At 34.5% G+C, this 25,936-nt stretch overlaps 1 long non-coding RNA gene across 1 annotated transcript in view; it reads right to left on the bottom strand.

Moving 5' to 3' along the window:
• The window catches only part of LOC127539423 (uncharacterized), a 42,737-nt gene extending 17,019 nt beyond the window's left edge, over positions 1 to 25,718 (bottom strand). Inside the window, exons 1-2 of the long non-coding RNA XR_007947921.1 lie at positions 24,312 to 25,718; positions 23,193 to 23,298 (exon numbers count right to left, since the gene is read on the bottom strand). This is a non-coding gene — a long non-coding RNA (uncharacterized LOC127539423). The remainder of the gene's footprint in view (positions 1 to 23,192; positions 23,299 to 24,311) is intronic.
• Between the last annotated feature and the right edge of the window lie 218 nt (positions 25,719 to 25,936).

Raw genomic sequence — 25,936 nt, 5'->3', positions numbered from 1 at the left:
CTAATTGGAATCTAAATAGTCTAATCCGAAAGAATGAGTGGGTAAAACAACAAATCAGACAAATCGATAATTTCATCCAAGAGAATGACAATTATGAGAGAGCATCCCAAAATTTATGGGATGCAGCCAAAGCAGTTCCTAGGGATAGTTTTTATCTCTAGATGCTTACTTGGATAAATTAGAGAAAGAGAAGATCTATGAATTTAGCATTCAACTAAAAGAGCTAGAAAAAGAACAATTAAATACTACATTTGAAATTCTAAAAATAAAATGGGAAATTAATAAAATTGAAAGTAAGAAAACTATTGAACTAATAAACAAAACTAAAAGTTGATTTTATGAGAAAGCCAACAAATTAAATAAAACTTTAATTAATTTGATTAGAAAAAGAAAAGAAGAAAAACAAATTGTAAGTATCAAAAATGAAAAGGTGAACTTTCCACCAATGAAGAGGAAATTAGAGCAATAATGAGAACCCTAACTGTATGCTAATAAATCTGATAAACTAGGTGGAATGGATGAATACTTACAAAAATATAGATTGTCCAGATTAACAGAGAAGGGAATAAATTACTTAAATAGTCCCATTTTAGAAAAAGAAATTGAATAAGCTATTAATCAACTCCTTAAGAAAAACCTCCAGGGTGAAATAGATTCACATGTGAATTTTATCAAACATTTCAAGAACAATTATTTCAATACTCTGCAAACTACTAGGAAAAAATAGGGAAATAAGAAGTCCTAACAAATTCCTTTTATGACAGAGATATGGTACTGATAAATAAATCAGGTAGAATCAAAACAAAGAAAAAAATTATAGGCCAATTTCCCTAATGAATATTGATGCAAATATAAACAAATAAAATTTCTTTCTTTCTTAAATTCTTAAATAAAATATTATCAAAGAGATTATAGCAAGTTATCACCAGGATAATACACCATGACCAAGCAGGATTTATAACAGGAATGCAGGACTGATTCAGTATTAGGAAAACTGTTAGCATAATTCACTATATCAATAACTAAATTAATAGAAATCATATGTTTATCTCAATAGATGAAAAAATAGCATTTGACCAAATCCAAACACACACTCCTATTAAAAACACTAGCGAGTATAAAAATAAATGGAGTTTTCCTTAAAATAATCAGGAGCATCTATTTAAAACCATTAGCAAGCATCATCTGTGCTGGGGATACACTAGAACCATTCCCAATAATATCAGGGGTGAAACAAGGTTGTCCACTATCACTATTACTATTCAATATTGTATTAGAAATGTTAGCTTTAGCAATAAAAGAAAAAAATTAAAGAAAATAGGATAAATAATGAGGAAACCAAATCATCACTCTTTGCAGATAATATGAGGGTATACTTAGAAAACCCTAGAGAATCAACTAAAAAAAAACTACTAACAATGATTTACAACTTTAGCAAAGTTGCAGGATACAAAATAAATCCACAGAAATCATCAGCATTTCTATATGTTATCAACAAAGTCCTCCAGCAAGAAATACAAAGGCAAAGTCAGGAACTATGTGAACACAAGTATTACAAAATATTTTCCACACAAATAAAGTCACATCTAATCAATTGGAAGAATAAAAATGACAATTCTATCTAAGTTAATCTACTTGTGGGGCAGCTAGATGGCGCAGTGGATAGAGTGCCAGCCCTGAAATCAGGAGGACCTGAGTTCAAATCTGACCTCAAACACTTAAACTTTCTAGCTTTGTGATCCTGGGCAAGTCACCTAATCCCAATTGCCTCGGTAATAATAATAATAATAAATTAATCCAATTATTTAGTGCCATACCAATCAAATTCCCCAGAAATTATTTTATAGAGCTAAAAAATAATAACAAAGTTCATCTAGAAGAACAAAAGGTCAATAATTTCAAGGAAATTAATGAAAAATTGCAAATGAAGATGGCCTAACTGTACCAGACCTAAAATTATATTATAAAACAGCAGTCATTAAAACCATTTGATACTGGCTAAGAAATAGATTAGTCAATCGGTAGAATAGGTTAGGTTAACAAGACACAGTCAATAACTATAGTAATCCAGTTTTTGATAAACCCAAAGACTCCAGCTTCTCAGGTAAGAACTCACTATTGGACAAAATTTGCTGAGAAAATAAAAAACTAATATGGCAGAAGCTAAGCATTAAACCATATCCAAGACCCTATACCAAGATAAGGTCAAAATGGGTTCATGATTTAAACAAAAAGAATGATGCTATAAGCAAACTAGAAGAACAAAGGATAGTCTACCTCTCAGATCTGTGGAAAAGGGAGGAATTAGTGGCCAAATAAGTAGAATATATTATGGAATGCAAAATGGATAATTTTGATTATATTAAGTTAAAAAGTTTTTGTACAAACAAAAACAAATGCAGATAAGATTAAAACGGAAGCAGTAAATTAAAGGAAAAAATACATTTAAAAGTTCTGATAACGGCCTCATTTCTAAAATATATAAAGAATTAATTCAAATTTCTAAGAATTCAAACTATTCTCCAACTTATAAATGGTCAAAGGATATAAACAGACAATTTTCAGATGAAGAAATTAAAACTATTTCTAGTCATAAAAAGTGCTTCAAATCACTATTGATCAGAGAAATGTAATTTAAGACAACTTTGAGGTATTACTACACATCTCTCAAATTGACTAAGATGATAGGAAATGATAATGATAAATATTGGAAGGGATGTGGGAAAACTGGGACACTAAAACATTGTTGGTGGGGTCTTGAACTGATTCAACTATTCTGGAGAGCAATATGGAACTATGCCCCAAGAACTATCAAATTGTATATACCCTTTGATCCAGCAGTGTTTTTAAAGGGTCTATAGCCCAAAAAGATTATTAAAAAGGGAAAAGGACACACATGTGCAGAAATATTTGTAGCAGCCCTTTTTGTAGTGGCAAAGAACTGGAAATGGAGTGGATGCCCATCAGTTGAAGAGTGGATGAATAAGTTATGGTCTAAGTATATTATTGAATATTATTGTTCTATAAGAAACAATCAGCAGTTGACAAAAATTGCTGGGAAAATTGGAAATCAGTATGGCAGAAACTAGGCATTGACCCACACTTAACACCGTACACCAAGATAAGGTCAAAATGGGTTCATGACCTAGGCATAAAGAATGAAATGATAAATAAATTGGAAGAGCATAGGATAGTTTACCTCGCAGACCTGTGGAAGAGGGAGGAATTTATGACCAAAGAAGAACTAGAGATCACTATTGACCACAACATAGAAAATTTTGATTATATCAAATTGAAAAGTTTTTGTACAAACAAAACAAATGCAAACAAGATTAGAAGGGAAACAATAAACTGGGAAAACATTTTTACAATCAAAGGTTCTGATAAAGGCCTCATTTCCAAAATATATAGAGAATTGACTCTAATCTATAAGAAATCAAACCATTCTCCAATTAATAAATGGTCAAAGAATATGAACAGACAATTCTCAGACGAAGAAATTGAAACTATTTATAAACATATGAAAATATGCTCCAAATCATTATTAATCAGAGAAATGCAAATTAAGACAACTCTGAGATACCACTACACACCTATCAGATTGGCTAGAATGACAGGGAAAGATAATGGGGAATGTTGGAGGGGATGTGGGAAAATAGGGCACTGATACATTGTTGGTGGAATTGTGAACACATCCAGCCATTCTGGAGAGCAATTTGGAACTATGCTCAAAAAATTATCAAACTGTGCATACCCTTTGATCCAGTAGTGTTTCTACTGGGCTTATACCCCAAAGAGATACTAAAGAAAGGAAAGGGACCTGTATGTGCCAAAATGTCTGTGACAGCCCTGTTTGTAGTGGCTAGAAGCTGGAAAATGAAAGGATGTCCATCAATTGGAGAATGGTTGAGTAAATTGTGGTATATGAATGTTATAGAATATTATTGTTCTGTAAGGAATGACCAGCAGGATGAATACAGAGAGGACTGGCGAGACTTACATGAACTGATGCTGAGTGAAATGAGCAGAACCAGGAGATCATTATATACCTCAACAATGATACTGTTTGAGGATGTATTCTGATGGAAGTGGATCTCTTCAATAAAGAGAGCCTTAATTGATCAAAGATGGACAGAAGCAGCTACACCCAGAGAAAGAACACTGGGAAATGAATATAAACTGCTTGCATTTTGTTTTTCTTCCCGGGTTATTTATACCTTCTGAATTCAATTCTCCCTGTGCAACAAGAAAACTGTTCAGTTCTGCACACATATATTGTATCTAGGATATACTGCAACCCATTCAACATGTAAAGGACTGCTTGCCATCTGGGGGAGGGGGTGGAGGGAGGGAGGGGAAAAATCGGAACAGAAGTGAATGCAAGGGATAATGCTGTAAAAAATTACCCTGGCATGCATTCTATCAATAAAAAGTTATTTTTAAAAATTAAAATTAAAAAAAAAAGAAACAATCAGCAGAATGATTTCAAAGAGGTCTGGAGAGACTTACCTAAATTGATGATGGGTGAAGTGAGTAGAACCAGGAGAACATTGTACATAGCAACAACAAGATTATAGGATAATCAATTCTGATGGACATGGCTCTTTTCAAGTGATTCAGGCCAGTTCCAATGATATGGTGATGAAGAAAGCCATTTGCCCCAACAGGGAGGATTGTGGGGACTGAGTATGGATCACAACATAGCATTTTCACTTTTTTTGTTGTTGTTTGCTTGCATTTTGTTTTCTTTCTCATTTTTTTTCCTTTTTCATCTGATTTTTCTTGTGCAGCATGATAATTGTGGAAATATGTAGAGAAGAATTGCACATGTTTAACATATATATATATATATATATCTTGCCATCTAGAGGAGGCAGTAGAAGAAAAGGAGGAAAAAATTGGAATACAAAATTTTACAGGAATGTATGTTGAAAATTATCTATGCATTTGTTTTGAAAATAAAAAGCTTTAAGAAAAAAAGGTAAAAAGTTAAGAGTAAGGGTTAAGTAATATAAGCACTTCTCTGAGTCAACCACAGAGAGCAATCTCCATTAATTTTCCAATTTTGAGATGTATTGAGATAACACCCTGAAGCCAATGCAAGTTTTTAATAACAGAAGCAAAAGTTACACAAAAAATAAAATTTTCTTGCCCAACTGATAAATGGGCAAAGGATATGAACAAGCAGTTTTCAGGTGAGGAAATCAGATATCTATAGTTATATTTAAAATGCTCTAAGTTATTATTGATTAAAGAAGTGCAAATTAAAATAACTTTGAGATCTCATCTCACACCTATCAGATTGGTTAAAATGATAGAACATGAAAATGACATGGAGGGGATGTGGAAAAATTGGAACCCTAATACACTGTTGGTGGAACTGTGAACAAATACAACCATTTTGGAGAGCAATCTGGAATTGTGCCCAAAGAATTATGAAAGTATATGTACCCTTTGACCCAATGATTCCACTTTCAGATTAAAGAAAAAGAAAAAGAATCTATATGTTCTAAAATATTTGTAGCAGTTCTCTTTGTGATAGCAAAGAACTAAAAATTGATAAGAAACCCATCACATGAGAATGGCTAATCAAAATGTTGTATATTATTGTGATGCAATACTACTGGGCTTTAAGAAACAATGAACATGTTGATTTTAGGGATATGCAATATAAATAAATAAAATTCAGTATAAAGAAAATTGCATAAAGTAACAACAATACTGTTCAAAGACTAATTGTGAATGATTAAGCTGTTCTGCATTATTATGAATATTCAAACACCTATGAAGGAAAATGGTATCCACTACCAGAAAAAGAACTGATAAATAGAAATATGCATAACATATTTTACATGTGTGAGTATGTGTGTGTCTGTATCTTTGTCAAATTGTGATATTTCCTAGTGGGGAGTAGGGAGGAAGGGAAACAGTTCACAACTTAAAATATAACCAAAAAATAAATTAAATTTAAAAGATAAATAAAACTTTTAAATATTAATTATTAAATACAGAGCTTCTACACATAAGAATATAAAGGGTGAGATATCTCTATTACAAATATATAAAAAGTGGATCCCATAGATGCCCATCAATTGGAGAATGGCTGAATAAATTGTGGTATATGAATAATATGGAATATTATTGTTCAGTAAGAAATTGCCAACAGGATGATTTCAGAAAGGCCTGGAGAGACTTACACAAATTGATGCTGAGTGAAACAAGCAGGTCCAGGAGATCATTATATACTTCAACAACAATACTAAATGATGATCAATTCTGATGGACCTGGCCATCTTCAGCAATGGGATGAACCAAATTAGTTCCAATGGAGTAGTAACGAACTGAACCAACTACGCCCAGCAAAAGAACTCTGGAAGAGGACTGAGAACCATTACATTGAATTCCAAATCCTTATATTTTTGCCTGCCTGCATTTTGGATTTCCTTCACAGGCTAATTGTACAATATTTCAGAGTCCGATTCTTTTTGTACAGCAAAATAATGGCTTGGTCATGTATACTTATGGTGTATCTGATTTATACTTTAATATATTTAATATCTACTGGTCATCCTACCATCTAGGGGAAGGGGTGGAGGGAAGAAGGGGAAAAATTAGAACAAAAGGTTTGGCAATTGTCAATGCTGTAAAATTACCCATACATATAACTTGTAAATAAAAAGCTATTATAAAAAAAAAAAAAGAAAGAAAGAAAGTAGATCCCATATGTTAGCTTTAAGAGGGAATTATCATACATCAAGAATATTAAGGGAAGTCAAAATAGTATAAAGTATTACCAAGAAAATAGGTACCCCAAGATCAGGAAAAATTGGAAGAGAACCTAAGATAAAGCATTTAAAGGGATATTTCATTTAAAGGAACATAGCTCTACTAATTAGGTTTAGTGGACCAATTTACATTTATATTATAAATTCCCCACTATTTTATGGATATTATCTCAATGTACCTCCATTTTGGTTTGAAGTTGGGATTTCCAAAGGGGAAAATTTTCTCTACCTTTATCCTGGACCTCAGTCTGAAGGAATGCCTCTCTCTACACAGATCCAAGCATCCCCCTCCAGAAAAAAAAAAAAAAAAAAACTCTACACACACCTGCATTAATCACATAATAGAATTGGCCATAATTAGATTTCCTTTATATATGCAATGAAATGAGTTAGAAATAAGACTGGAGCCATTCATTAGAATAGGAATCTTATAATGCCTGTTCTCCTGACCTCAGCAATAAAAATCATCTGTTCTGCTTTTGAGACAGATAGACAGACAAAGACAGAGAGAATCTCTTAATCTTTCTTTGATTTCTTTAGTTGTGTTATAGCTGGGTCAAAAGGTCTCCATAATTTGGTGGCTTTCTGGGCATGGTTCCAAATTGCTTTCTAGAATAGCTGGACCCAATGAACATCTTTACCAACAAAGGATTTGTATATCCTGCTTCCACCTCCCATTTACTCTGAAGGGTAATGTAATCTTTCTCTTCTCAAATTTCTTAGAAGTTTTTTGCCTGGATACCTCTTTGTATTTGTAGTACATAGCACTATGCCTGGCATATAGTATATCCTTAATAAATACTTTTAAATTGCTCAATTATCATTTATCTCATTTTCCTTTGAATAAGAATTATTTGCAGAAAAGTTCCACCAACTCCACACCCTCCCAAATGAATGGTAAGGTTCTGGGGATATGTCACAGAAATCATTATACCACCACTCATCTCCCTGTACTGATGTTTGTTGAATGCATTTAATTGAATTATATGAAGCAATAAATCATACATCTTATGCACTCTCCATTTTCCACATCTGTAGTAATTTCAATTACTGGGGCTAAGTTATTATATAGGTACTATTATTCATCTAGTGATGGCCAACCTAAATACAGGTATTTTCCTAGGATGGATTTATCTTTTGGCATAAATCTTATACTAAGCATAATTCCATATCATAAATATCACCAATTTCCCTGGCTCTTCAAAGGTTTGAGGTATCATAGTAATAAAGGTTTTGGGGTTTTTTTGTTTGTTTGTTGATTGGTTGGTTGGTTGGCTTTTCAATAAAAGTCCCAATTCCAGAGTATTTTCTTGCTTACCTTTACTTACTCTTGGGCTTTTATTTACTGAACATCCTTCATTTCAAATGTGCTATTTACTGCCCATCTTTCCAAGTTTCATCATTCCCTGTGTGTCTTTCCACTGCCTAACTAGACAACACCAGCATCCTCTGTAAGAGCTATTCTTTGCAAAACAGCTGTCATCTGTCACCTGCCCCAATTCTGTGTCTCATCTTTCATATGGTTCTCCCCGGGAGAGGTTTGTCTATTACCAATTTTCCCCTGGCACTCTTTCAGTCTCTTGTTCCCTTTCTATTCTTTCTTTTCTGTTTATTTTTATTTAACAAATACAGAAATCTCTGATAGTTTGTTACAATATACCAAATCCTTTTCTTTCCCATCCAAACATCTCAGATTGCAAATTTCTTTTTTTTTAATAATGGCTTCACAATCCCCTAGAGCAAGGTATTGCTGGGGTCTATTTACTGAACAAGATGCAGTAATAAGAAGAAGATTCATATCCCCAAGTTTCTTATTCTTTGTACCATCCAATTCCACATCAACCTTATGTGACCTCCTGATTGTTTCTCTCAAGCCTCTTCTCCATATAGATAGTCTTTGCCACCCTTGAAATTGTTTCCTCCCTCCAGTTCCTGACCCTGCCTTTCTAAAGTTGGATCTCTTTGTCCCTAACACTTTTCAAGATAATATCCCTGAGTTTTCAGGATAAATCAATCTCTTAGAAGAGAAAAAATAAAAGAATTTCTTGGCTAAAGAGGTAGACCATGGAAGTCAAAATTTTCTAAAAATTTTGTTTGCTTTACTTAGCAAAAGAAATAAGAATGAAATAGGCATTAGGAGCAAAGATGGGAGGGGGGTGGAATGATGTCACCAAAAAAATGTTTTTAGCTACATAGAAGACACCAGAAATACCCATCAAGATATGCAAGCAGAATAGAAAATATACAAGAGGATAAGTAAATTAAACATTTTTTAATTATTTCTACTCCTTGAGTTTTTTGAATCACTTCCTTTTACTATGATCCTCCATTCTTATATGAATTTTTGACTCTATCTTGTTCTTTCTTTTCTTCTGCCTTTTTTTCCTTTTCATGTCAGGGTCTGGGAGGATTTCCATACAGATAGTCCCAAGCCCTTAATTTCTAGTCTCTTCTTGTAGTGCAAAGTTCAGGGCTCTTGTCACACTTAACACTGGCATCCATTTGTTAGTGGTGCCATAAGTGAGATCAGCATTGTGTATATGATCATGCCTCATTTTATGTAGATAAAGTAGATAAGTCAAACATTTATAAATAAGATCCTTGCTTAAGTAAAGTAGAAGAGCTTACTGTTTAAATATGCTTCTATCTTCAGGAGGCATGTAATTTAGCAGATGAGACAGGCCATATGTACATACAAAAATAATTAGCAATACAAAGCAGAATTATATGATATTAATTCAAAGAAGTGAGAGCTACCTTCATTCATTCATCCATTCACACATTAATTCATTCAATAAGCTATAATTAAGCACCTGAGCAAGATTTTTTTAGGCAAAGGGATAGAAAGATAAGTTTATATCAGCCCTCCATTCAATCAGCTCATATTCTTTCAGAGTGATATAGACACAGATGAAATATAAAATACAGATATGAAATATAAATATATATTAATGAATGTTATATTCCTATAATAAATATAAACATAGATATTTAAATTAATTAATGGATAAAAATTAATTAATCTGGAGTGGAAGCACTAAAAAGTGAGGACATTGGCAAAGGCTTCCTGTAAAAGGAAGACCTGAAGTAGGGATTCTGAGAGTGTATCCTTGCAGAGTGATACTGTCTGAAGGAGTTTCTTGAAGAAAAGATGAGTAGGGTCTAGATAGGCAGGAGAGAGAAGGGAATTTACAGAGAACACTGATGCAGAAGTTGTCACTATGCAACTTCTCCTGACTTATGAGACCAAATAGATCAAGTATTTCTTCTCTAGATGTAGTAAATACAATAAACATTTGTTAGATACCCATTATAATCCATGCACTAGAAAGTGACATAAGAAAAACAGAAGTATCCTCCAAGAAGTTTACAATCTAACAGATTATTGCTCTTCAAATAGTTGATGACAACTATCATATTCTATCTGATTCTTCTTTATTCGAATCTAAACATATTTCTCCAACTAAATTCTATGTGATATGGATTTAGAACTCTTCACCATCTTGATTACATACTTTTTGGATATTTACCAAGACCCATCTTTAATAATATAATATTCCAGATTTAGTCTGATTATAGAGGGGAGAAAAGAAAGAGAAAAATAAAGAACACCTCCTTATTCATAGACTTTGCTTCTCTTAAGGAAGTCCACGGTCATTTATATTAGTGGGTTTTTTTAATTGCCATATCACACTGCTGACACATATTGAATTTTGAGTGAACCAAAATCCCAAGATATCATTCAGACAAACCATTAGCTAACCATGTCTCCCTTATCCTGGTCTTCTGTACCTGATAATTTGAACTCAAGTATCAGAATACAAATTTACACCTTGTGAAATTTATCTTATATGACTAATTCCTATGTTTTAGGCTGTCAAGATCTTTCCCCTCATCATCCAGTGTGTTACTACTTCTCCCATCTATGTCATTTCCAAATTTGACAAGAATGAAAAATCAGCATTACAGAGTAAAGCACACTTCTCTGGGTCATTCCTCTGAAGACATAACACATTAACAATAAACCATTTTAAAATCAGATCTAAACAACTGGAAAAATATCAATAGCTCGTGGGTAGGGCCAAGCTAATATAATAAAAATGACATTTCTACCGAAATTGGTCTACTTGTTCAGTGCCATGCCAAACTGCCAAAAAATTATTTTACAGAGCTAGAAAATATAATAACAAAATTCATCTGAAAGAACAGAAAGTCAAAATATCAATGAAATTAATGAAAAAAAAATACAAAAAACGGAGGCTTAGCAGCACCAGATCTAAAACTCTATTATAAAGCAGCAGACATCAAAAACGTATGAAGACAGATCAGTGGAATAGGTTAAATACATATGACACAATAATCAATGACTAGTAATCTAATATTTGATAAATCCCAAAACTCCAATTTCTGGAATCAGAACTCACTATTTTACAAAAATGGTTGGGAAAATTAGAAAATATTATGTCAGAAACTCACCATAGATTTACACTTCACACCCCATATCAAAATAAGGTCAAAATGGGTACATGATTTGGTCCTTAAAGGTGGTACCATAAGCAGATTAGGAGAACAAGGGATAGTTTATCTATCAAATCTTTGGAAAAGGGAGAAATTTATGGCCAAAGAAGAACTAGAGAACATTATGCAATGCAAAATGTACAACTTCGATTACATTGAATTTTAAAAAGATTGTGTACAAACCAATAGAAATAAGCTTAAAAGATAAGAACAAAGGCAGGGGGAAGGGAGGGAATGGGGGAGGGGTGGAGGGAGGGCGGAATAGCCAGTGTTTCTGATAGAGGCCTCATTTCTAAAATATATAAAGAACTGTGTCAAATTTATAAGACTATAAGTCATTCCCCAATTGATAAATAGTCAAAGGATATGAACAAGCATTTTTCAGATGACTGAATTAAAGCAATTTATAGTCATGAAAAAAGACTCTAACTCACTATTGATTAGAGAAATACAAATTAAAACAATTCTAAGGTACTACCGCACAGATTGGCTAAGATGACAAAAAAAAAGATAATGATAAATGTTGGAGGGGATATAGAAAAACAGGGACACTAATGCATTGTCAGTAGAGTTATGAACTGATACAACAATTCTGGAGAGCAATTTAGAACTACACCCAAAGGGTTTTCATACTCTTTAATCCAGTTTGCTACTACTGGATCTGTATCTTTTATTATTATTTATTTATTTATTTATTTATTTTAATAACTTTTTATTGACAGAGCCCATGCTTGGGTAATTTTTTACAACATTATCCCTTGCATTCACTTCTGTTCCAATTTTTCCCCTCCTTCCCTTCACCCCCTCCCCGAGATGGCAAGCAGTCCTTTACATGTTAAATAGGTTACAGTATATCCTAGATACAATATATGTGTGCAGAGCCGAACAGTTCTCTTGTTGCACAGGGAGAATTGGATTCAGAAAGTATAAATAACCTGGGAAGAAAAACAAAAATGCAAGCAGTTTATATTCATTTCCCAGTGTTCTTTCTTTGGGTGTAGCTGCTTCTGTCCATCCTTGATCAATTGAAACTGAGTTAAATCTCTTTGTCAAAGAAATTCACTTCCATCAGAATACATTCTCATACAGTACTGGATCTGTATCTCAGGGAAATAATAGAGGAGAAGAAAAGTCTCACATATGCAAAAATATAGCAGCTCTTTTTGTGGTGACAAAGAATTGGGAAATGAGTAGATGTCCATCAATTGGGGAATGACTGAATAAGCTATGGCATATGAAAGAAATAGAATATTATTTTTCTATAAAAAATGATAAGCTTATTTTAGAAAGGCCTGAAAAGATTTACATGAACTGATGTTGAGTAAAACAAGCAGAATCCGGAATACATTGTACACAATAACAGCAAGATTGTGCAATGATCAGTATGAAAGATTTGGTTCTTCTCAGCAGTTCAGTGATCCAAGGCAACCCTAATAAGCCTCAGATGGAAAACACTATATGCATCCAGAGAGAACTATAGAGATTGAATGTAAATTAACATATGCAATGTTCACTTTTTTTCCTTCAGTGTTTTTTCCTGTCGTGATTTTTCCCTTTTCTTCTGATTTTTTTCTCCCAGCATGATTCATAAGGAAATGTATTTTTTAAATAAATAAATGTACACATATAACCAGAAATAAACAAGAATAAGTCATTTCAAGTCAAGTCATTTAATTTTAAATCTGATTTATTATCATCTACCCTACATTTCTCCATCATTTCCATAAGATGTTTGATCAAATATTTTACTAAAATTGAGGTAACATATCTACATCATTACTTTTATCTATACCCCTTTAGTTAGTTCTCAAATCCTGTCCCCCCTAAAAAAAATTAGGTTATTCTAGCTTGAACTTGTCTTGATTAAGCTATGTTTGTTCTTTGTAGTCATTGCTTTTCTTTCTGGATAGTCCATATCTTTGGCTATTCTAGAATTTCTCAAAGGAGAAAAATTGAGATCCCTGGCTTATAGTTTATAGATTTTGCTCTCTTGTCTTTTTTGAAAACTGAAAAAAAACATTTATTTTCCAGTCTATAATTGAATATCTTGGTGACATGGATATCAGTTATTAGAGAGAAAGAGGCCAGAGTACTATTTGTGACCCCCAGCCATCTTGGATTTCAAGCTGAAGAATGTACCTGTTTCCTCTCCCATTTGAATGTTAGCTTCCTGAAGGAAGGGCTTGTTCTATTTTTACCTTAGTGTTACCAAAGTCTGATGGCTTAAAAAAAAATTTTAAGTTGAATTGAAGTAAAATGAAATCAAAGAATAGAATAATCAAGACAAGCTTAAATTAAAAAAAAAAAAAGGAAGAGGGAAAGATCAGAAACTTGGAATATTTCCTAAGAAAAATGTGTCAGAATAAAATGCCACCGAGAATAAAAGGATCAGGCTGGAAGGTGCTCTAGGTACAGTTCCTCGGCAAGTGGAGATTGAATTATATGGCCCAAGGCTGACAGTGATAAGAAAAATTTAAGAGCTCAGCCAGTATTCGGTGCCTGTCTCTTGCTGGAAAGGGCATGGTATTGTGGACAGGGTGATTATGGATTTTGTCCTTGCTGACCATCATGTTTTGGTAGTACTGTTATGAAACAGGTAATAAATGCCAGATGGATGAATGAGGAGAAAGATAAAACCCTCAGGCTTCTATAGCTCAGCTGGTCCTATAATAACTGTCTTGGCAGGAAGGCTTACAGCCAGGGTAACAAAAGTAATATTATCCTGAGCTCAGGCATCTTGAAGCCTCAATATGTTTATGCAACAACTTAACTAATACAACTCTTAATTTTTAGTAAGTTATGTTTTCAGTATTTTTCAAACATTTTCTAATAATTTTTTGAAATAATTAGTCATAGCATCAGTAATGAGGAATTTAAAATAATATTGATATTTGGGGGATCATAGAACATTTGTTTTACATATATCTTATATATACTTAATTATTTACATGTCTTAAAATGGTAGATATGTTCATGCTAATTATATTAATATATATTCCTTGAAGGCAAAGATTGTTTTTGTCTTTGTCTATATCTGCATACCTTGACACAGTTCCTGGCATATAGTACACACCTAATAATTGCTTGTTGACTGACTAGAGTTCGAAGGGACCTCAAAAATCATAAAATCCACCATACTCTACAAATAAGGAGAATGATGTTCAGGGAAATTGTAATTTACCAAACATCATATCAATAATGAATATCAAGAAAAATGCTTTGAATTCAGGGTCTGAGTAAATTAAATCTAACATCAATTTTCTTTAAAAATTGTTTCTTTAAAAATTTTTTTAAACTGTTAAAAAAAATCCTTCTCCCTTTTCCCAACTTTCCCATTCTCCTTTTCTCAAATCAGACCCACAATACGGAAGAATATTTTTTAAAAATGGAAACACTAACAAGAAGCGCTTACTTGAATAACCACACAATGGTTCAAAAGACATTTGTCTAAACTCTGTGTGACAAACAAGGTTTTTAGCATCAGTTATTATAAGCACATCTTATTTCTCCAGCAACAGAATTAGAGCTTTGCATTTTGCTGCTATGTATCCCCCATTGTTCCTAAGACAATAATATCCTACAAGAAGTTGTTACTTTTTTTTCCAATTTTGACCATGACATCAGAATGTCACAAAGTCTACCACATATGTGCCTTGTTTCATAGACCAGTTGACTTTTCTTAGACTGTCACTGTTTTAATCCAAAAAAAAAAAAGGCAATAATTTTATAAGTCAAAGAAGTAGATCGTTCTTAACTATAGCTCATGTCCAGAAAAAAAAAAAAAAAACCACAGGGATTTATATGAAATAAATGTAAGGAAAATGTAGCAGGTACATTTCTCCATTCAAAATAAGAAACATATTACCAAATCACAGGGATGGGCCCAGAGCAAGACTACTCCACCTCAACAAAGCAAATCAGGCATAATCTTATAAGACTAGCATTCTGAGTAGGATTTCTAAGCCATTGCTATTCCTTTTCTTCCCCCATAAAAGTACACGATGTCCCAGTTTCCTTGCAGGCCACCAATCAAATACCCAAACTACCTCTGGAGCAGTCTGGCCTTGACTAAATCTTAAACAAAATCCATTACTTATCTGTATTGTCAAGTAAAATATGAAATGAAAGTTTTCATTCTTAAAGAAAGGATCAGCATTTGTTCAAGGCTTTGGGGAGAATGGACTATCCTTGGTCTCCTTGATAAATCCAGTGCTTTAGAGGTAATCTCAGATGATAAGACCTATCTGGCTATCCTAGCTTTCCAAAAGCAATGTTGAATGATTATGTATCCTGTGGGTAGGCTCTGTTCTTCATCTTTTCAGCCAGAGAATCATGAAGCTTAATTATTAGAAGGGATCTCAAAAGTCATCAAATCCAACCAATATTGGAACACTAATCCTCCTTTTTACAATATCTAAAATAAATGGACATGTACTCTCCATTTTAATTCTGAAACTCAGTACCTCCTGAGGAAGCCCAGTTCTAAAAATTAGGAAGATTTTTTTCACATGCATCAGTCCCTACTCTTTAATCATTTCTTCCATTTTCTCATCCACAATCTTACTAAACTCCCTGACCTGGAGGAACCTCGATCCTGAGGTCCCACTATCCTCATTATCAAGTACCTTTTTCATTCATTCTTTACATAGAGCTAGATTCTTAACATTTTCAACCTAGAGATCCTTTATCTACCCTTCAAGGCCAAGTGAGTCTACAATAATCCTTCTTCAAATTGATAATTCTTCAAATACTAACGTACAGTTATCATGTTGCCTTTAGGTCTTCTGTCTCCAGATTCAACATTCCCACTTCCTTAAGATATTATGGTATGAGGAATGTCTTTTTTTTTTTTTTTAAGATGAGATCTGAAGGTATGTCTTTTTTTAAATGTTAAAGATGGAAAGCAAACTGCAGCTAGATGGCAGAATGGATATACCATCCATCTTGGAGTCAGGAGGACTTGAGTTCAAATTTGTCCTCAGACACTTAACACTTCCTAGCTGTGTGACCCTGGCCAAGTCACTTAACCCCAATTGCTTCAGGGGAAAAAGAAGGTGTTATGCTTTGATTTTTAAATCATCTTACTGTTCTTGGGAACAGGATTTACTCTTAGCATATACTTCAGGTTTTTGAGGTCCTTCCTAAAATGGGAACCCCAGAATTGAACACAAAACTCAAGACACGCAATCTAGCTAGCTCAGATCAGAATAGATTATCAACTTTCTTACTGTGGACATCTGACACACTTCTAATAATACAGCTTATATTTGTGTGAATGTAAAACAAAATCCAAACAGAAACTAGGATATGTTCTGGCTCATTCTTTAAAGTACCATATCTGAAATTAAACCATTGATGTGCTTATTGAAAGGTAATTCAGGGGACAGCTAGGTGGTACAATAGATAGAGCACCAGCCCTGAAGTCGGGAGGACGTGAGTTCGAATCTGGCTTCAGACATTTAACACTTCCTAGCTGGGTAATCCTGGAAAAGTTACCTAACTACAATTGCCTCAGCAAAAGAAAAAAAAAAGTAATTCAGTGGTGGCTATTTGCAACAGCTCTAACAATTCACTGAATAGTGCTCACTTTTCTTGAAGTTGACTGCTAGAAACCTTATAGTCTACAATACTATTGCATTTTTAAGGACATCCCCAAAGTTATAGGCTCCATATTCCTCTATGGATAAGATTTTTGAGACTCCATCTGTCAATCTGGTTTGTCTTTTACTGCCATCTTTTTTTTATTTTTATGAGACAATTGGGGTTAAGTAACTTGCTGAGGGTCACACAACTAATGTCAAGTGTCTGAAGCTAGATATGAACTCAGGTCCTCCTGGCTCCGAGACTGGTGGTATATCCATTCTTCCATCTAGCTGCCTCAGTTTGCTTTCCTTCTTGAAAGTTTAAAAAAGACAGTTTTAAAAGAGGTCTAGAATCAAAAAGGTCTTGGTTTCAATGCTGACTCTCATATACTATTATGTGGCTATTCACCAGCTCTTTTAATCTCTCTGAACCTGAACTTTTTCTCTCAGATGAAGGAAATCATACCTGTCTCACAATGTTTTAGTGACTCTCAAAGATAATCTAGATAAAGTGTTTTGTAAAACAAAGTATAACATAAATTCCAGCTATTATTATCATGGATGGACAATGTTGTACAAGGCTCTTCTTGCCAGAAAAGATGGATACCTGTTAAATGAGGTGATCCTTGCTGTGAGTCTAAAGAGTATTTGAAGCTCCTCTGGAATGAAGATGAGATAGACTAGGGAATGAGCAGATGAGAAATATAAGCAGGATTTCTCACTACAAATTTGTTTGAAGTTTGGGGATTAATATTTTTGCTTTTATTTTGTCTTGGTCTTTTTTTACCGAGACCTGTGATTTTCCTTCTTCAGGGAAGAAATTAATAAAATATCAATTGATTAGATGACATCTTCTTCTTTCCTTTCCCCTTCAGCACTACTAAATGCCACAGCACTTTACAATTCTTGCCTGGAGCTCTGAGAGGATGTGTTGTGATTTACCCAAGGCCAAATAGCCAGTTTGTGTTAGAGACAAGACTGGAACCCAGGCCTTCCTGATGGAAGCCATTGCTGCAGAAATTGTCCATGTGGACTGAAATGACACCAAAGGAGAAAATGTGCAAGCTGTTATTTCTCTAATGTTCTACTAATGTAGGAAAGGATAATTCCCTAAGTAGTCATCAATATAACTCAGTTGTAATTAATATTAAGTTAAGCAAGTTATTTAAAAAGTAATTATTGTCTTTTCTGGTGCAGGTTTATTGTGGTCAACTGTAAAATTTGAGCCTAAGGGGGGAAATAAAAACAAAAAAATGCATCATTCTCTGCTCTAAAGCCTCTAGAGAAACACTGAATAACAAGGGAGCAGTAGAGGAGAAGTATTTAAGATTCTTTGCAAAAATAAGCAGAATTTTCTCCTTAAAAGAGTGAACAATGGTCGGCCAGCTGGAAGGATATTCTAAGTCTAATGTTTGTTCCCATTGACCAGCTGGTGTTCAGAAGGAAAAAAAATCCACATGGGGATTTCTTCATTTTGTGCAAACCCCTTGGAAATGTTTATGAATGTGAAGAGCAACCTCTGTGATTAGAACTTTATTGAGTGTAATGGAATAACCAGGCTGCTGGAGAGTGATTCTCATTTGGTTAAAAACATTTACTTGAGATCATTTACATGGAAAAAAAAAAAAGAAAGAAAAGATTTGTCTGTAAGTAATGACAGAGATTGTCTTTAATCCAATATACAAGCCAGGGAAAGGACTTTGAACAATTGGGTATGATCTCTTCCCTTCCCCACCTCCACTGGATCCTTTTAGCATTTACTTTGTGCCCTTAAAGAATATTTATTTCTTTAAACAACCTCCTATTATAGTGGAGAAACTACATTGGAGTAATCAATACAAGACTAGCCCTAGAATCCAGAAGACCTAACTTCAAATGCTGCCTCTGACACATAGGTGAGTGTCCCTTTAACCTCTGGGTACCATTACACTACAAGATTAATACCCTAGACTCCCCAAAATTTTAAATTGTAAATGGTTACCAATATGCTTCAATTTACAGTTTTCATTCCAAAAGTTCCCCTATCAATGAAATCATAATTCTGGGCCTCCTCCCAAATTGTTATTTGTTTTTCTATTTTCTCCTAAGAGATGGTGAGGGTTAGTGGAAGTAACACTGGATTTGGAGTCAAAGAAACCAGGTTTAAATACCTAAGAGACTATTTACTACCTGAGTGATCCTGGATAAATTACTTTAATCTGTAGGGACTTCTATTTTCTCATCCATAAAATGAAGGGGTCTGATTTAATGGTTTCTCAGTGGTCCCTTCCTTCTCTAAATCTATGACTTTTGGATCTTATACTTCCCTACTAGATTATAATCATAACTTGCATCTAGGTAGAATTTTATGGTTATATAATAGAGCAGGGCTGGACAGTTTTTAAAACACAGATAGTTACTCTTTACCTGCTGGTAGTCTAAATGAAACTTTGGGGAATGAATTTCTAGCCATGAGGACTCAGAGTTAATATGATCAGATGATAAAAATTTAATAGCCTTGGAGGTCAGAAAGACCATATGAATCAGGAATGGTTAAAGAGAAATGAAGTGTTCAAATATCTCCTGTGGCCTTTTCCTTCTTGGCAATGAGTGAGGAAGCACAGCTACAAATTTCACATTGAAGAACAGGCAATTGGACATATACTCTAAGCTGGATACCAGGTGTAGGAGTATGTGGTCCCTCTGTTTCTTTTATGTATAAAAATGAGTTCAGTTTTAGAAATGGCAAACTGAATGCCATTCCCTATTCAAAAATCTTCAATGAATCCCTATCATTTCTAGGATAAAAAATAAAATCTTCAACTTGATATTGAAAGCCTTTTACAATCCAGTTTTCTTCATCTTTTTCATTTTCACTATAGAAATATTTTGTATATATCCTGTATTTATATAGCCAAGAATATCCTGTGTCATCTGAATAAAAGCTCCTTCAAGGCTCTTTTTTATTTGTAGATGCAAGTAAGCATTTAATAACTGCTTGTTGAGTGTTCCATTGATGTTTCTTGATAAATCAAAATGTACCTTAATATAGATGGATAGTATACATATGGAAATATATGGAGAAACTAGATGTAGATAGAGATACCTCTATAAATATCTCAATAATATATCTATATCTCTATAGCATAACAATATCTACAGAAGTAGATATATAGATATATCTAAATGGTATGTGTTTTTGAGAGAGACAGAAAGATGGCAAGGAAAGACACAGAGGGAGAGAGAGACATGGAGGTAGAGAGAGACACACACAGAGGGAGAGAGACACACACACAGAGGGGAAGAGAGAGAAACATGAAGGGAGAGAGAGACACACATGGAAGGGGAGACAGACAGATAGACAGATATGAAGGGAGAGAAAGAAACAGAGACAGAAACTGATAACTCCATGATTTACTTCCCCTTGACCCAAACTGACAGCACCATTTAAAATCGCTATATTGAATCCCAGCTTTCTATAGTGATGTCACTAATGAAAGTAGCCGGGAACAAGCAAGACATTGTACCAACACTAAGCCAGGCTGCTCCTCTTGGAAGCTGAGGAGGTTTTATATTCCTAAAAGAAAGGAAAATGAGAAAGTACTAACAGTACCCTCATGATTGTGCTGCTATCTTCTGAAAATGTGCAAGCCATCTCAGGGAGTGTTAAAAGCAAGAGTAAACTCATGACTATTATGTCTCACAGAGGAGTTCAAAAGCTAAAGACTATGAGGATTATAGATTCAGATTTTCTATACTAAGCCATAGGATCATTCAATCAATTAACAAGTATTTAATTAAACATAATGTTCCAGACACTGTGCTAAGTAATAAATATGAAAGTATAAAGAATGAAGTAATAATCTTCAGCTGCCATGTATCTTAATTAATAATACTCCCTTACTTCTCTTCCTAACTACCCAAGCTTATTTTTAAATACTATTTTGTTTTTCTAATTACATATGAAGATAGCTATTTCAACATTCAATTTTGTAAGATTTTAAGTTCCAAATTTTCTTTATTACCTCCTTTTGCCTCTCCCCCAAAACAGCAAGCAATCTAATGTAGATTATACATGTATAATAATTTTAAATATTTCCGTATTAGTCATGTTCTGAAAGAAAAATAACAAAATAACAAATAACAAAAGGGAAAAACCACAAGAAAGAAAAAGCAAACTTTTTAAAAAGGTGGAAATAGTATACTTTGATCTGTGTTCAGTCTCCATAGTTCTCTCTCTGAATGCAGATGGCATTTTCTGTCCCAAGTCTATTGCAATCATCTTGGACCAATGTATTGCTAAGAAGAAATAAGTCTATCACAATAATCACATAATCTTGCTGTTACCATGAACAATGATCTCCTGGTTCTGCTCACTTCACTCAGCATCAGTTATGTAAGTCTTTCCAGACTTTTCTGAAATCAGCATGCTTATCATTTCTTATGGAACAATAATATTCCATTATATTCATATAGCATAACTTATTCAGCCATTCCTCAATTAATGGGACATTCATTCAATTTCCAATTCCTTGCAAAAAGGCTACAAGAAGTATTTTGGCATATGTGTGTCCTTTCCCCTTTTTTATGATCTCTTTAGGGTACAGACCCAGTAATGACATTGCTGGATTAAAGGATACACAGTTTTACAGCTCTTTGGGCATAGATCCAAATTGCTCTCCAAAATGGCTGGATTAGTTCACAATTCCACCAATAATGCATTAGTGTTCTAGTTTTTCCATATCCCCTCCCAAATTCATCATTATCTTTTCCTGTCATCTTGTGTGGTGTGTGATGGTACCTCAAAGTTGTTTTAATTTGTATTTCCCTAATCAATAGTGATTTAGAGCATTTTTCCTATGCCTATAGTGTGCTTTAATTTCATCTGAAAATTGCCTGTTCATATCCTTTGACCACTTGTCAAGTGGAGAATGATTTGTATTCTTATAAATTTGACTCCATTCTCTATATATTTTAGAAATGAGGCCTTTATCAGAAACATGGGATCTTAAAAAAAAAAAAAAAAAAAAAAAAACTTCCCAGCTTCCTGCTTCCCTTCTTATTTGGCTGCATTAGTTTTGTTTGTACAAAGGCTTTTTAACTTAATATAATTAAAAATTATCCATTTTGCCTTTCATAACATTCTCTAGTTCTTCTTTGGCCATCCAGGCTTAACTTACATTCACTCTTATTTCTTCCTACAAAGTGGGAATAATAATAGAAATAAATAGTTTACATCCAACGTTGTAAAGCATTTTACATTAATTATCTTATTTGATTAAATAACACTCATGGGTAAGTATAATTGTGCCAGATTATAGATCAGGAAAGTTAACATAGTTTGCTACCCTTTCTGTAATCCATTAGAAAAGGAGTTAGGATTTTAGAACCAGCTGGAATGAGGAATGGGCAAAAGCTTGACAAGGAAGGGTGGTTAAAGTGGGGAAGAAACGTATATGAAGGCTCTACATTTCTAGCTATTACAGGGTATTTCACATCATTTGTATGCTAATTAATTTTGCATATGTCTTATCTCTATTTGGTTGTGATTTTCCTATTTTAAAGCAGAAATTATCTTTTTTCCTCTATATCTCCATATTAAAATAAACTGCAAAACTGTACATACTCACTGTTTCACCTTTAGTATCATTATGAGTTACTACAGTTCTCCCCAAAAAAATCCTCTCCTTGGGGTCAATGATCTGCTATAAAATTACCTAGAATGGTCTAGGGCTGATAATTCCATGTGCCATTTCGGCCCATCCAGAAAAGTCTTTGTAGTTTGGTAGGGGCCCCTGGAACTCATCCTCCATTGGCACATAGTTTTTGACCACCTAAAGTTACCTTCAAACCATAATAAGCCATTGGAACAAGACTTTCTTGTAGAATATCGCTCATACGAGGTGTTTAATGTTTATTGAATGATGAAATGAATGAAGAATGTCTTACACCTCGCAGAAGATAAAGTTTCATTTTTACCAAGAAGCCTTCCTTGACAGTTTTGGCTCACACTAATTCAAGTCAAATCAGTAATCATCTTTTAAATGCTAAACATTATGCCAGACGCTGGGAATAAAATACATTAAACATAAGCATAAGAAAATCAATCATCCCTCAAGGGGTTTACATTCTAATGGAAAAATATAAAAGAAAGCTGAAAATGAGCAGGGGAGAAAATAGAAGGAAGAAAAGGTGGGAGAGAAGTACTTGATTTATATGGATTCCAAGTAACAGTACAATCATACTTGTTTTTTTGAAATATCCGAATCATCTTAGAGGTGAAAGCTTTATAAAAGTACCCACATGAGCAGTTTACAACCTTACTTACCTCCACAGAACATTAGCCAGTCTTTTAATGTGCTCACTTGAAATGCCGATTATTTTGCTCAGGAAGCTGGCCCAGTTCCAAATTCAATCATTTTTTGGTCTCTGCTCTGCAGATATAAGAGGGAAAAGGAGGAGTTAAGAAAAATTATGTCCAGTGGATTTGTATTTTACTTTATTCTGAGAATTTTTTTAAATGTGCCCCTTGCTTAAAACTTAAGGTTACACACACACACACACACACACACACACACACACACACACACTTTTAATATTTGATACAGAGATGAGCAACAAAAAGATTCCATGCTAGAGGCTGCACATAGTAAGTCACATATCAATAAATACTGGATAAATGATCAGATAAAGGTATGATTTATAATAAAGAAGAAAAGGAAAGCTGGTTTCAACTAATCAATCAGTAGACATTTATTAAGCATCCAATATGTGCCAAGCACTGTAATAAACACTAGGGACACAAAGAGAGGCAAAAGACAGACTCTGTGCTCAAGGAGTTTTCAATCTAATGGAATTTAGATTTAGAATTTTAGAGTTGATTTACTCCAACCATTTTACTCATTTAATAATCAATATCTTAGCTATTTAACAAAAACAAAAAACTTTGCCCTCAAAGATGCTACATTCCAGCTGAAGAAGATAGCATCTATATATATATTAATATATATACATGTATATATATATATATATACACATGCATACACATATATACATACACAAATAGACATATATACACATACACACATATATACACATACACATATATGTATATATATGGGCACACACACAGATCTATCCACATATACACAATATATCAGGTTATTTGAGAGAGAAAAGCACTCAGTGCTGGGGTTGGGGAGAATCAGGAAAGGTTCATGTAAAAGGTAGATACTTGGAGGATTTCTAAGAGGCAGAGGTGAAGACAGGAAATGACTTGGCCAAAGTCATACAGCTTGTGAATGGCCAATGGCAAGGCTTGGAACTCGGTCCTTGGATTCCAAATCTGTTCTTCTTTCCACAAAATGATCTGTTCAAGGTCATACACAGCTAATTAGCCGGGATGTGCTGGAAAACTGCCTAATCTAAGCAGCCCGAGGCCAGGTACCTTTGACACAGTGCCTCTCTCTCCCTTTCTCCCCTTTCTGGGGCCACTTCGGAAGGCACTCTGGCAATCCAGTTCCCGGCTCAATTGGCCTTGGGGAGCACCAGGCAGATCCCCGGAGCCAGGCCTTTCCTCGCACGGAACAATCGGAGGAGTCGCTGCCATGACAACGCCGTTCCCCTGCCCATTTATACCATCAATAAACTGGGGGAGCTCCCTAGAGGCGGGCCTCCCCTGCCTCGGCAGGACTGTACAGACAGCGGAGAGGAGCAGCTTCCCCACCCACTTCGCCACCGCAGGGAGGTCGCCAAGGACATGCAGATGGAGAGGAGCCTGGGGGAACATTCCCTCTAGCCTGGGATGGCAGCAAGAAGGTTGCCATGGTAACCCAATTCCCTGCCCACTATACCGTGGAGGGGTACAAGAGGAAAAACACCGCCCTTCACTGCTGTGAAAAGACTAGTGCAACAAGCACCTGCGGGGCTTTGGAGAGACCAGGCTGGCCTTTCCTGTGTCATCCTCAAAGGCTGGCATTGCATTGGACAATGCTAAAGGAGAGCTGGAGGTGCAGGAAGAGCTGCAAAAGATGAATGGGCTGATTTCCCTGGATTCCCAAGTCAGCTTTGAACCTCAGACTGCTTCGTTGTGAAGTTACCCGAACTCCACGCTCTATAATTCTCCCCGTTCCTCATCCACTTTGGATATTTCCCTCGGCAAATCCCTCATCTGACATTCTTGCGGATAGCCTTCCTTCCTTGTAAAGGACTGGACAATAAATTGCTATTTTGATTATAAGATCATAAGCCAACTTTTAAAAAATTTAGAGTATTGTTACTATCAAAACCGAGGCTCTCCTAATGGAAGGAACTACAAGAATAGCAAAGAGGCTTTGGGAAAGCTAATTTTGAGGGAAGCATTGTACACGGCTAGAAGTGGTTCAAAATCTTTTTTAATTTAATTTCCTTTATGTCAGGTTATCATTCCCTGAAAGGCTCAAAGAAATATCACTAACCATGACAATACTACAGGAAAACCAGCTGAGAAGATCATAGGATCATCATTTTAAAACTGAAAGGGACCTTAAAAGCCATTAAAGAGTCAAACCCTGTCATTTTACTTTGTTCCAGTGAGGATGCTATTTTTTCAAGCTCAAAATTATGTAATGGAATAAACATTCAAACTCATTGTTGGCTGTATTAGTCCAGCTCACGTAAACACAAATCATGACGTTTTTCTACTGTCCATCACCCAGCTTTCAATCTCCCACTACTACTTTGGAAGCTCTTATTTAGATGTATAAACATGTGTTACTGATTCTCTGACTTATCCCTGTCTAGGTAGCCATGGCCTTTCCTTTTTGCTCACTACCATCATTTGAGATTATAATTTAACCATATCTTTTAATTTAATCTGTTATAGAATAAAATAAAAAATGTTCACTCCATGAAAGGAAAGAGGGTAAAATTGGCCCCAATACTCTTATATTATTATAGATCAATCATCATAAAGAGGAACCTCTGGAACAATCTTGTAGTTTCTGAATTCCTCACTGACTGACATAGTAATTTTAAAACAAGTCAAAACTTTACAAAGTGAAATGGTGACCAGGCCAGGGCAGGGGGAAGATA

The sequence above is a fragment of the Antechinus flavipes genome, chromosome 5, assembly GCF_016432865.1.
Source record: "Antechinus flavipes isolate AdamAnt ecotype Samford, QLD, Australia chromosome 5, AdamAnt_v2, whole genome shotgun sequence".
Classification (NCBI taxonomy): domain Eukaryota; kingdom Metazoa; phylum Chordata; class Mammalia; order Dasyuromorphia; family Dasyuridae; genus Antechinus; species Antechinus flavipes.
Note: the sequence above shows the minus strand (reverse complement) of the source record. Positions and strands in the feature narration are given on the sequence as shown.